This window comes from Eschrichtius robustus, chromosome X, assembly GCF_028021215.1.
Source record: "Eschrichtius robustus isolate mEscRob2 chromosome X, mEscRob2.pri, whole genome shotgun sequence".
Lineage (NCBI taxonomy): Eukaryota > Metazoa > Chordata > Mammalia > Artiodactyla > Eschrichtiidae > Eschrichtius > Eschrichtius robustus.
Window position 1 is genome coordinate 33340094 of NC_090845.1, and position 9971 is coordinate 33350064.

Genomic DNA, 9971 nt, shown 5'->3' on the forward strand with positions numbered 1-9971 from the left:
CCATTCCTCACGGCATCCCTTGCAGCATACACAGAGGAGGCCCGTTGGATAGTATTCCTTAATTAATTATGGTCTTTCTTGTAGACGTCTTTGTAAACAATATCCCCCTCTTCTCCTTCCTCATCTCTTCCTAAAGTTGCATGTGCTGCCTGTCCCTTTAGGAGACACACTATATTGGAGAAACTGAATTCTGTTAGCTACCAGCTTAGCCTGTAATGAGAAAGCTTTATAAGGCCAATCAACTCGGTTTGTATGAAATGTCCTCTCTTCTGGTAGTGAGGGGGGAAAAAGTCTTAGCAGCTTTCTTTCTATAGGAACTGCTCCAGTTTTTCTTTTCTTTTTCGTTTTGTTTTGTTTTCTTTGGTACAACTAAATCAAAATACTGTCATGCTCACCACTGCAAATTACTGCAAACTGCGATGAACTGTAGAAAGACCCCGGTCAGAGTGAAGGACCATTTGTAGAGGCACTTAACAACTTCTCCAGTGGCATATCTTTGGGACTACAGTGATCAGAAAAGCCTGGGCTCCCCTGCGCAAATGTCCAAAGAAAATAAACAGCGATGAGAGGGAGGAGATAACGGGCCTCAAACACATTTCACAACTCGCTTCTCATTTTGAGTGTGTTCTGTTGGATTTTCAGAAGAATGTATGGCTGCCGTGCTGGGTGCAGCTGTTTGAGTTCTTACAGTTCTAGGAGCAAGACAGGGAGGAGGCAGAGTGCATTAGCGAGGACCAGTTCAAAGCAAGCTAAGTGCAAAAAGCTAAATGTGGCCATTTGGGCAGCAGGAAGCGAGAGCCCAAACTCTCTGCACAGTTCACACACGCACACAAAAGATTATATTTGGTTCTGCCTCAGAGCACCTAAAGCTATAGTTGAACTGCACAATTTTATCCCCAAATGGGTCACTGTTGCCCATGCCAAGCTGAAACAGAAAATGGAACGGGAGAAGGGTTAAGGTAGCTGGTTCCTACCGGGGCTCTGGGCACAATATTTGTCCCTTCAGCGTATCTAGCCGCTCGCTACTCAAACTATGGTGCATGGTCCAGCGTCACCTGGGAGCTTGATAGAAATGCAGAATCTTGGACCCCACCACAGACGCACTGAATTAGAATCTGCATGTTAACAAGATACCCAGGGGATTTCTATGCATATGGCACTTTGGAAAGCCCTGGCCTAGGGCACTTGCTGAAGTTACCTCTGCAGTTTAGAAGGGAGGAAGGTCCATACTGAACTGAACTTCATGAAAAATCAGAATAAATCTGTTCAATATCTTATTTAACTTTCTTTCTATAGGAACTTGATTTCGTTTTTAAAACAACTCGATTCCCAAATTTTTAAAAACATAAGATGTACTGTGGCGATGACAAGCATTAGATTTTCCATAACTGGGGAAAAGTTTTAGTGAACAATGGGCTATTTTTAGAGCAGATTTTATATTGTTAGCCCCAGAATTACTATAAATAGTGGGATTCCTCTTCTATGCAGTTGTGGCAGCAGACAAATTCATGGGTACTGCATATTTTATCTCCCAAGGTGCTGAAAATTCTTTTGATCACGTTAAGAATAAATGGCCAGCAGTCTGTTCTCTTTACCTCACTTGAAGTTTTACTATTTTCCATAATATTTATCACCAGAAATTTACTTACTCTATTTAGTGTTTGTTTTATGTCTACCATACCTCCCACTGCTCGAAGAATGTTAACTCCAAATAAGTAGATATCTTGCCGGTGACAGCACTTGGCATATCATAGATGCTCAATCAACTTGTGTTGAATGAGTGAGACTCTGTTGTAGGATAGAGATATTTCTTGGGTCCTTCCAATTATTAGGCATAAATCCCCCTAAACTGTTTTACTCACATTGTTCTAGGTTTATCCTCACAAAGCAAATTCATGTATACTTTGTCTTCCAGGATGTCTGGAGAGTGAAAAAGGAATCTTTGGATTGGACAGTGTTGTTGTTGTGTGTGTGTGTTTTTTTTCCTTTGGCTGCACCACACGGCATGTGGGATCTTAGTTCCCAGGCCAGGGATTGAACCCGTGCCACCTGCAGTGGAAGCACGGAGTCTTAACCACTAGACCGCCAGGGAAGTCCTGAATCTATGGACTGTTGTTGAATACATCCCTCTTTTGCTTTATTAGACATGATGGTCTCTGGGGAAACTATTGCCCATTAACATTAACAAATTGGCTTCTCTTTCACATAATAGTTTTGTGTGATTTAGTGTGAATCCATTGCAGTGACTAGTCTTTGGGTATATTAATTGCATTCATTTCTATGCCCGAAAAGCTGAGACCAGATGCCAGCACAACATGACTTACACAAGGTGATAATCCTGAGAGGGTGACCAGTTTGCAGCTTTATATGACATCCACCTCTGCTCCTCACCTCTCCCTGGCCCCCACAGGCATGGCAGACACTGTATGCAAAGGGACTTAAGATTTCTTATTCTGCAGTGTAACCAAATGTTGGGAGGTTAAGCATCCCTTATTGTAATTAATGGCACAGACCCACAGAGCATGCTGACACACTGAACAGGTTTAGAAAGTACCATGCAACCACGACGGGGTTCATGCTATACAGTCCTTTTCTGTTTCTTTCTCTTCTTTCTGCCCCTTAGCCTTGGAGTACCCAGGGTTCAGTCCTTGGTCCCAACTTAATATTCAGTATTATACTCAACTCCTTCCCTGTCCCTGCCCCTGGTGAACTTAACTCCCATGGCTTTAAATACTATCTAACTACACTGACTACACTGAAATGTATATCCTAGCTTTGAACTCCATCCTGGACTTCATAGTTATATATACAAGTTGTACATCCAACAGTTCTACTTGTTTAACATACATTTCAAATTGAGTGTGTTCTTTTTTAATTTTAATTTTGTTATTGAGTTATGATTAACATACAATATTATATTAGTTTCAAGTGTGCCACACAGTGATTCAGTATTTTTTATACATTATGAAATGATCACTGCAACAAGACCAGTTACCATCTCTCATTCCTTGTTAGAAATTTCACTCCCCAAACATACTTTACTCACAATCTCAGTTGAGGGCAATTCTGTTATTTCACTTGTTCAAGCCAAAAACCTTAGAGTTGCTCTTGGCTCTTCTTTTTCCTTCCCAAGCCTCATCAAAACTGCCAAGAAATTCTGTTGACTCTAACATCAAAATACATCTGCTATATGCCCACTTTTCTCCAGCTTTACTGCTATCCTGGTTGGAGCCACGGTTATTATCTCTTGCCTGGATTATAGCAACAACCTCCTAATTGGCCTCTCTGCTTCCAATCTCAGGCCCCAATAGATGATTTTCAACAAAACAGCCGAAGATATCCTTTAAAAATTACAGATTACATCACTCTGCTCATCCCCTCCAATGACTCCCTAGTCCATTCTGAGTCAAAACCAAAGTTCTTACGGGGTCTGGCCCTCTGTGACTGCTCCAACTTCATCTCCTTCTCCTCATCCTCTCTTACTCCACTCCTGTTGCCCTGGCTTCTGCGTTGTTCTTGGAACACACCAAGCACACTCCTGCCTTGGGATTTCGCTCAGTGGTTTCCTCTGCTTCGAACATTCCTCATCCCAGACATCCACACGACTTGCTTCCTCACCTCCTTCGTATCTTTGTACAAAGGTTACCTTTACATTGACCACCCCTTTTTCAGTTGCAACTCACTTTTCCCATGTGGTACTCCCATTGATTCTCTCTGCCCCCATTTTTAAAAATTATTTTTTACTGACGTAACATTGGTTTATAACATCATATAAGTTTCACGTGTACAACACTATACTTCTGCTGTTTATACTACAGCATGCTCACTACCAAAAATTTAGTTTCCATTCATCACCATACAGCTGACTCCCCTTTACCCATTTCACTTTCCCCCTGTCCCTTCCCTTCTGGTAATCACTATTCTGTTCTCTGTACCTATGTGTTTGTTTCTGTTTGTTTTTTTCATTTATTGTCTTTCATTGTTTGTTGTATTCCACATGTGAGTGAAATCATAATTTGTCTTTCTCCATCTGACTTATTTAGCATAATACCCTCAAGGTCCATCTATCATGTTGCAAATGGCAGGATTTCATCTTTTTTTACGGTTGAATAGTATTTCATTGTATATATATATACATCATTCATTGATGGGCACTTAGGTTGTTTCCATATCTTGGCTATTGTAAATAATGCTGCAGTGAACAGAAGTGTGCATATACTTTTTCAAATTAGTGTTTTTGTATCTTCGGATAAGTACCCAGAAGTGGGATAGCTTGATCATATGGTAGTTCTGTTTGTAGTTTTTGAGGTATCTGCATACTGTTTTCCATAGTGGCTGCATCAATTTACGTTCCCACCAACAGTGTATGACGGTTCCCTTTTCTCCATATCCTTGCCAACACTTGTTATTTATTACATTTTTGATAACAGCCATTCTAACAGGTGTGAGGTGATATCTCATTGTGGTTTTAATTTGCATTTCCCTAATAATTAGTAATGTTGAACACCTTTTCATGTGCCTGTTGGCCATCTGTATGTCTTCTTGGGAAAAATGCCTATTCAGCTCCTCTGCCCATTTTTTAATCAGGTTGTTTGTTTTTCTGTGGCTGAGTTATATGCGTTCTTTATTCTCTGCATTCCTTTTATCATTGTTTAATTGTACTTAGCACTCCCTAGCATGCTACATAGTTTAGTTATTATCTTTATCATTTATCGTTCGTGTCTCGAAACCCAGAATGAAGCCTCATGAAATGCAGATTTTGTCTATTTGGTTCACTAATAAATGACAAGCATCTATAATGGGCTGGGTTACTTAGCAGGTGCTTAATAAATTTGTTAAAGGTGTTAATATTTACTAAGTTCCACTTTTACACTGATTGAGAATTTGCCTCCCTGCTACCCTGAAAAACTGACTCCTATTTTGCCCTCTAAAAGAACACAGGGAAAGCTTGCTCTAAGTTTCTCAGGATAACCCCTGGCCAGAGAGTGTATGTGGCTTTTCCCACATACAAATCAGATGCATTTTGCCTGGAACTTTTCATTTATTCCAATGGTGTCTATAATTTTATCCCAGGCCTACCCTGCCATACTTAAGGTAAGCAGTGATGTTTTCCTAACTTTATGATCAATACACAGGCTTGTGTTCATGAATATGATTATGATTTTTGATCCGTTAATCTCTGGTCATTATCACCAAAGCCAGGAAGGACTGAACTATTTGAATAGTTTTGCCCAATTGTTGAGGCCATCAGAGACAAGTAGGCCCCAAATAACATTAAATCCAAGGGCATTTGCAAAAACCTTGTGCGTCAATATTTTACAGCTCATATTTCCTTCTTCTCCTTCTGTAACTGATTTATGTAGTCAAGTTCCCTGTGAGTTGAAAGCTTACACCTAGCTGAAAATGACCCACGTGTAGAATCTTGGGCTTTGTCCAGAATATCTCAAGAGAACATAGAGGTTGAGTTGAAATACCAGAAACAATTTAACTCATTATCAACTCAACCAGTAACAGGCATGTCTGGGAAGGAAGCCGCCTAAACTGCATGTGGCCTGTACCAGACCATTAAAGGCTGTTCATGCCCAGAATGTGTTTGCATCCCAAATATTTCAAAGGTCCCTTTGAGGAACTTAACTATTTGAAATATTATTTATATGTCACACATCCCAGTATCTTAATTTGGGAATACAGAATAGAGTTCTGGAGGAGAGAAGCAACTGAAAGCTCTTGCTAGAGAAAATGATGGTGCTAACTCTATTGCATCAAATATATATTTACGAATATTTAACAAATTATAAACCTCAAAGTAGCCTGGATAGTCATACTATCTATGAAGAAATAATTGCTTAATATAGACTGAAGAGTGTTCTATCATATTATATCAGACTCATAGAAAGAGCAATGCCATTTCCACCTCCGAGCATTGTGAACTTATTTCCAGAATATTCTTATAACAAAAATCACTTAAGTTTTAGAGGTCTTTTACTTTTCAGTTGACACAGTATTTCCAAATATATAGTTTCAGTAGTCTCATGGAGATGATTTCATCTTTGTTTTGCAGCTGAAGATAATGAAAGTTACAAAGTGAAATAACTTGCCTAAGACCAAATACCCAGTCTGTAGCACACGCAGTCTTGTTGTTCTTGGTCCAGTATGCCTTCCTTCATACCCAGGTGCCTTCATATGCAAGTCTACAGTAGAGTTCTGGAGGGAAGAGGTTTCTGGAAGTTCTTGCTAAAGGAGGTGAAGATGATAAACTCTACTACAGCAAATAATACTTATTTCCATATCTGCCTTTCCTATTAGATGGTAATTCTTCTTAAAGACAATACATTAAATCTGCGTCCCCCCATACCTTGCACAGTATCTAGAATGTAGTCAGTACTAGAAAGATTGAATTTAAAAAGGCTTAATGAGTACAAATGTCATACTCTCTCAGGTACACCGTGTCCTGTCACTAAGAGCAGAGACCCGTCTCCAGACCTGGGAAAATGTTACAAGGTACATGGGAACTGAGTTCATTCATTTAAAAATAAACTACTTACTGAGCATCTACTATGTGCCAGGCACTGTGTTAGGCAAAAGGCATAGTACTGCAGAAGACAGACATGGTGCCTATACTCATAAGAGCATCCAGAGACTTGGAGCTGAGCTTTTAACTCTTGTTATAAAGTATGGACCAGTGATTCTCAAACTTGAATGTGTGTACGAATTGCCCAGGGACCTGGCATTCTGATTCAGTAGGTCTGGGGTGGGCCCAAGAGTCTACACTGCTCACAGACTTCCAGTTGATGCTGATTATGCTGGTCCCAGGCTCACCCCTTGAGTAGCAAGGACCAATGTTATAAAATTTTATTCTCTTGAAACACTGTCCTGTATTACTTCCCCTGCAAGATTTCCCCAGTATTACTTGTTCATGTGTGTGTGTTTAGTTCTATGCAATTTTGTCACATATGTAGGTTTGTAGATTCACCATCACAGTAAACATACAGAACAGTCTTATCACTGCCAACACCCCATCCCACAACATTGCTCACCTCTGGCAACCGCTAATCTGTCATCTATCTCTACAATTTTGTCATTTCGAAAATGTTATATAAATAGAATCATACAGCACATAACCTTTTGAGATTGGTGCTTTCACTCTGTGTACTTTTCTTTTTGCCTGTATCGATAGGTCATTCCTTTCTATTTGAGAGAAGTGTTCCATGGGATGAAAGTACCACAGTTAGTTTAACCTGTCACCACTTGAAGGATATCTGGGTTGTGTCCATTTTCAATTATTACAAATAAAACTGCTCTGAACCTTTGTGTACAGATTTTTGTGTGAACATAAGTTTTCATTTCTTTGGGATGAATAACCAAGATTGCAACTGCAGGGCAATATGGCAGTTTCATGTTTAGATTTATAAGAAAGTGCCAAATTGTTGCCCAGAGGGGCTGTAAAATTTTATATTCCCACTAGCAAAGTTTGAGTGTTCCAGTTTCTTTTCATCGTTGTCAGCATTTGGTGCTGTCGCTATTTTTTTTTTTAATATTAATGCACACTTCTTTTTATTATATTAAAATCAGGCAATGGTCTGAAAAATGAAAAGGCTGCTTATGGAATACTGTTATGTTAAACTTTGCTTACAGGACGTTAAGTCCTTAGAACTAAGGTTTTCCCCAGAAAAAGATTAATGGTAACATCAGCTGCTTTTCAGACTTGATGGTTGCTGCTTCTAAAGGTGGTTTTACACAAACACTAAAAAAAAAACCAAACAAACCCTTAGAATACAATGAATTGCTTTTATTTTGGTATGCATCCACATCTCAGCATTTAGTGGTCCTGAACAGAAAAGTGGAAAAACGCAGCAATTTGCCAGGAAGTCAAGCCCACCAATTCTGGGGATCCACTTGGGGTGCAAACAAGTTCTTTCTTATCCCTGCTGAGGGCCGTGAGAAGCAGCAGCACTGAAACCAAAGTATGCACTGAATCTAAGGTTCTTTTTGTTCCAGTTGTCAGATTCCAAACTAGACCCAAATGGATTGCAAGGATGATCCGATGAGAGCCCTGTTTAAAACTTCTTCAAATTTTAACAGCAAAAGCAATTACAGGAAAAGAAAACAATTCATTCAGAGGGATTGTGTGTGCCTACAAGTGTCTTCTGTGGCCTTTCTCCAAGTTTAACCACCAAGGACTTTGAGAGCTGGCAGGTCTGTGACCCTGGTGACTGTTCTTTTCACCTTATCAAAACCTGAGCTAAAAAAATGCATCAGCTGATGACGACAGCAGAGGGTGGCAGGGCTGAGCACCCAACATTCATTTCCCAGGCTGGTGGAGAGTAAAAAGTGTGGTTCCAAAACTAAATGAGGGAGGTCAGAGACGCTTTCCAACCTTACCTGATGGCTTCTGGCCAAAGCAAGGAAGTGTCATGGAAAGTGCTGGGTGGTGATGGTGCAAAAAGGGACTTGAGGAGGAGGAAGGACAAAGCAGCACCCTCGATTAAGGTGGAGGGAGAAGATATAGGGAAAGCCCTGAATTCCTCACCGAAGGCCAATTTCAGAGGGGAGCCGAGGGGGTTACAATCTATGCTCCGCCAAGGGTGGCAGTGGAGAGTGGGAAGAGGATGATGGCTTGGAAGGGGGGCACCATTTAAGACTTAAAGAAAGAAACCAGGGGTGCAGACGAAGCACCCCACACACACCCAGCAGTAGTCCCACAGGCTGTGACCTGAAACCCTCACATCTACTCTAAGAAGCCACCCCCAGCTGGAGGGCTGTTGCAGGGAGGGAGGAGGCAGGGGGAGGGAAAGGGGAGAAGGCAGAGATCCCAGGCCATGTAATCAGCAGCAAGGTGATGGCGTGATGTGTCTTTTCACAGTTGAGTTAGATGTGCCCCACCGGTTATGATGGGAATCGATTTAAATACACTTTCTTGATCCCAGAAGTTCATATGTGGATAGTGGTTACACTTGACAGGATGATTTGTTATGGCACAACTTATATATTTCAAATGGACAAAAAAATTAGTATCACATTTACAGTATCTTAAGATAAACTGCCTTTGAATGGGAGTTTCCTTTCCAGCACTTTGAGGTATACAAGACGTATCTAGAAAATTTACTACTGTGGAAAATGAAGACTGTTTAAATCAAATGGGGGTTAAGGGAGGGCTGGTGGTTTTTCTTTTTGATTCACTGCTGTAACACTGCCCTTCAGGCGGCTGAGGGAGTTTCATATTATCTTTAGACATCATTAGGCACTGAAGCTCTTGCAGGACAACTTTGATGCTATATGAATTCTGCCATTCTGCTAGCACTGATTTGGCTCTTGGGTCCACCACTCCATTAGAACTATTAACTCCATTCATATTAATTTTTGTTACAAATCTTACAAAGGGGGGTGCTTCTAGGTATTTAGCTCCACATTCTATTTTAAGGCTGTATATTTGGTTTTCATAAATTGTTCTTGGGGGCTCAATTATCACCCCTGTCCATCTTGTGTCATGTCTTCATCATCTTCTAGACCCCAGATAATTGTACCATCTCCTACTCCTTTCTGGCCTTCGTTGAGTTCTTCCAGCAGTTGGAGATTGCAAGGGACTTTTAGTCGCGAGCCTGCGGTGGCTGCCATCTTGTGTTGCTGTCGCTCCTTCACTATCTTTTTTTTTAATTTTAGGAATTCTAATAGACATGTAGTGATATCTCAGAGTGGTTTTAATTTGCATTTCCCTAATGGCTAATGACGTCAAACATCTTTCTTATGCTTCTTTGTCATCTGAATATTATCTTTGGTTAAGTGTCTGTTTATGTTTTATCCCAGTTTCTAATTGGATTTTTCCTTTGTTGTTTCCATTGAGTTTTAAGAGTTCTTCATATGTTCTGGATACTACTACTTTGTCATATTCTTCTTTAGAAATATTTTCTCCAAGTCTTAAGCCTGTATTTCATTTTCTTCACAGGGTCTTTTGCAGAGCAAAAGTTTATAAT

The 9971-nt window shown here is 40.3% G+C and overlaps 1 pseudogene; it reads right to left on the minus strand.

Annotated features, from left to right (window-relative positions):
- Positions 1 to 9133: 9133 nt before the first annotated feature.
- On the minus strand, positions 9134 to 9615 carry LOC137756267 (ubiquitin-conjugating enzyme E2 variant 1 pseudogene; annotated as a pseudogene).
- Between the last annotated feature and the right edge of the window lie 356 nt (positions 9616 to 9971).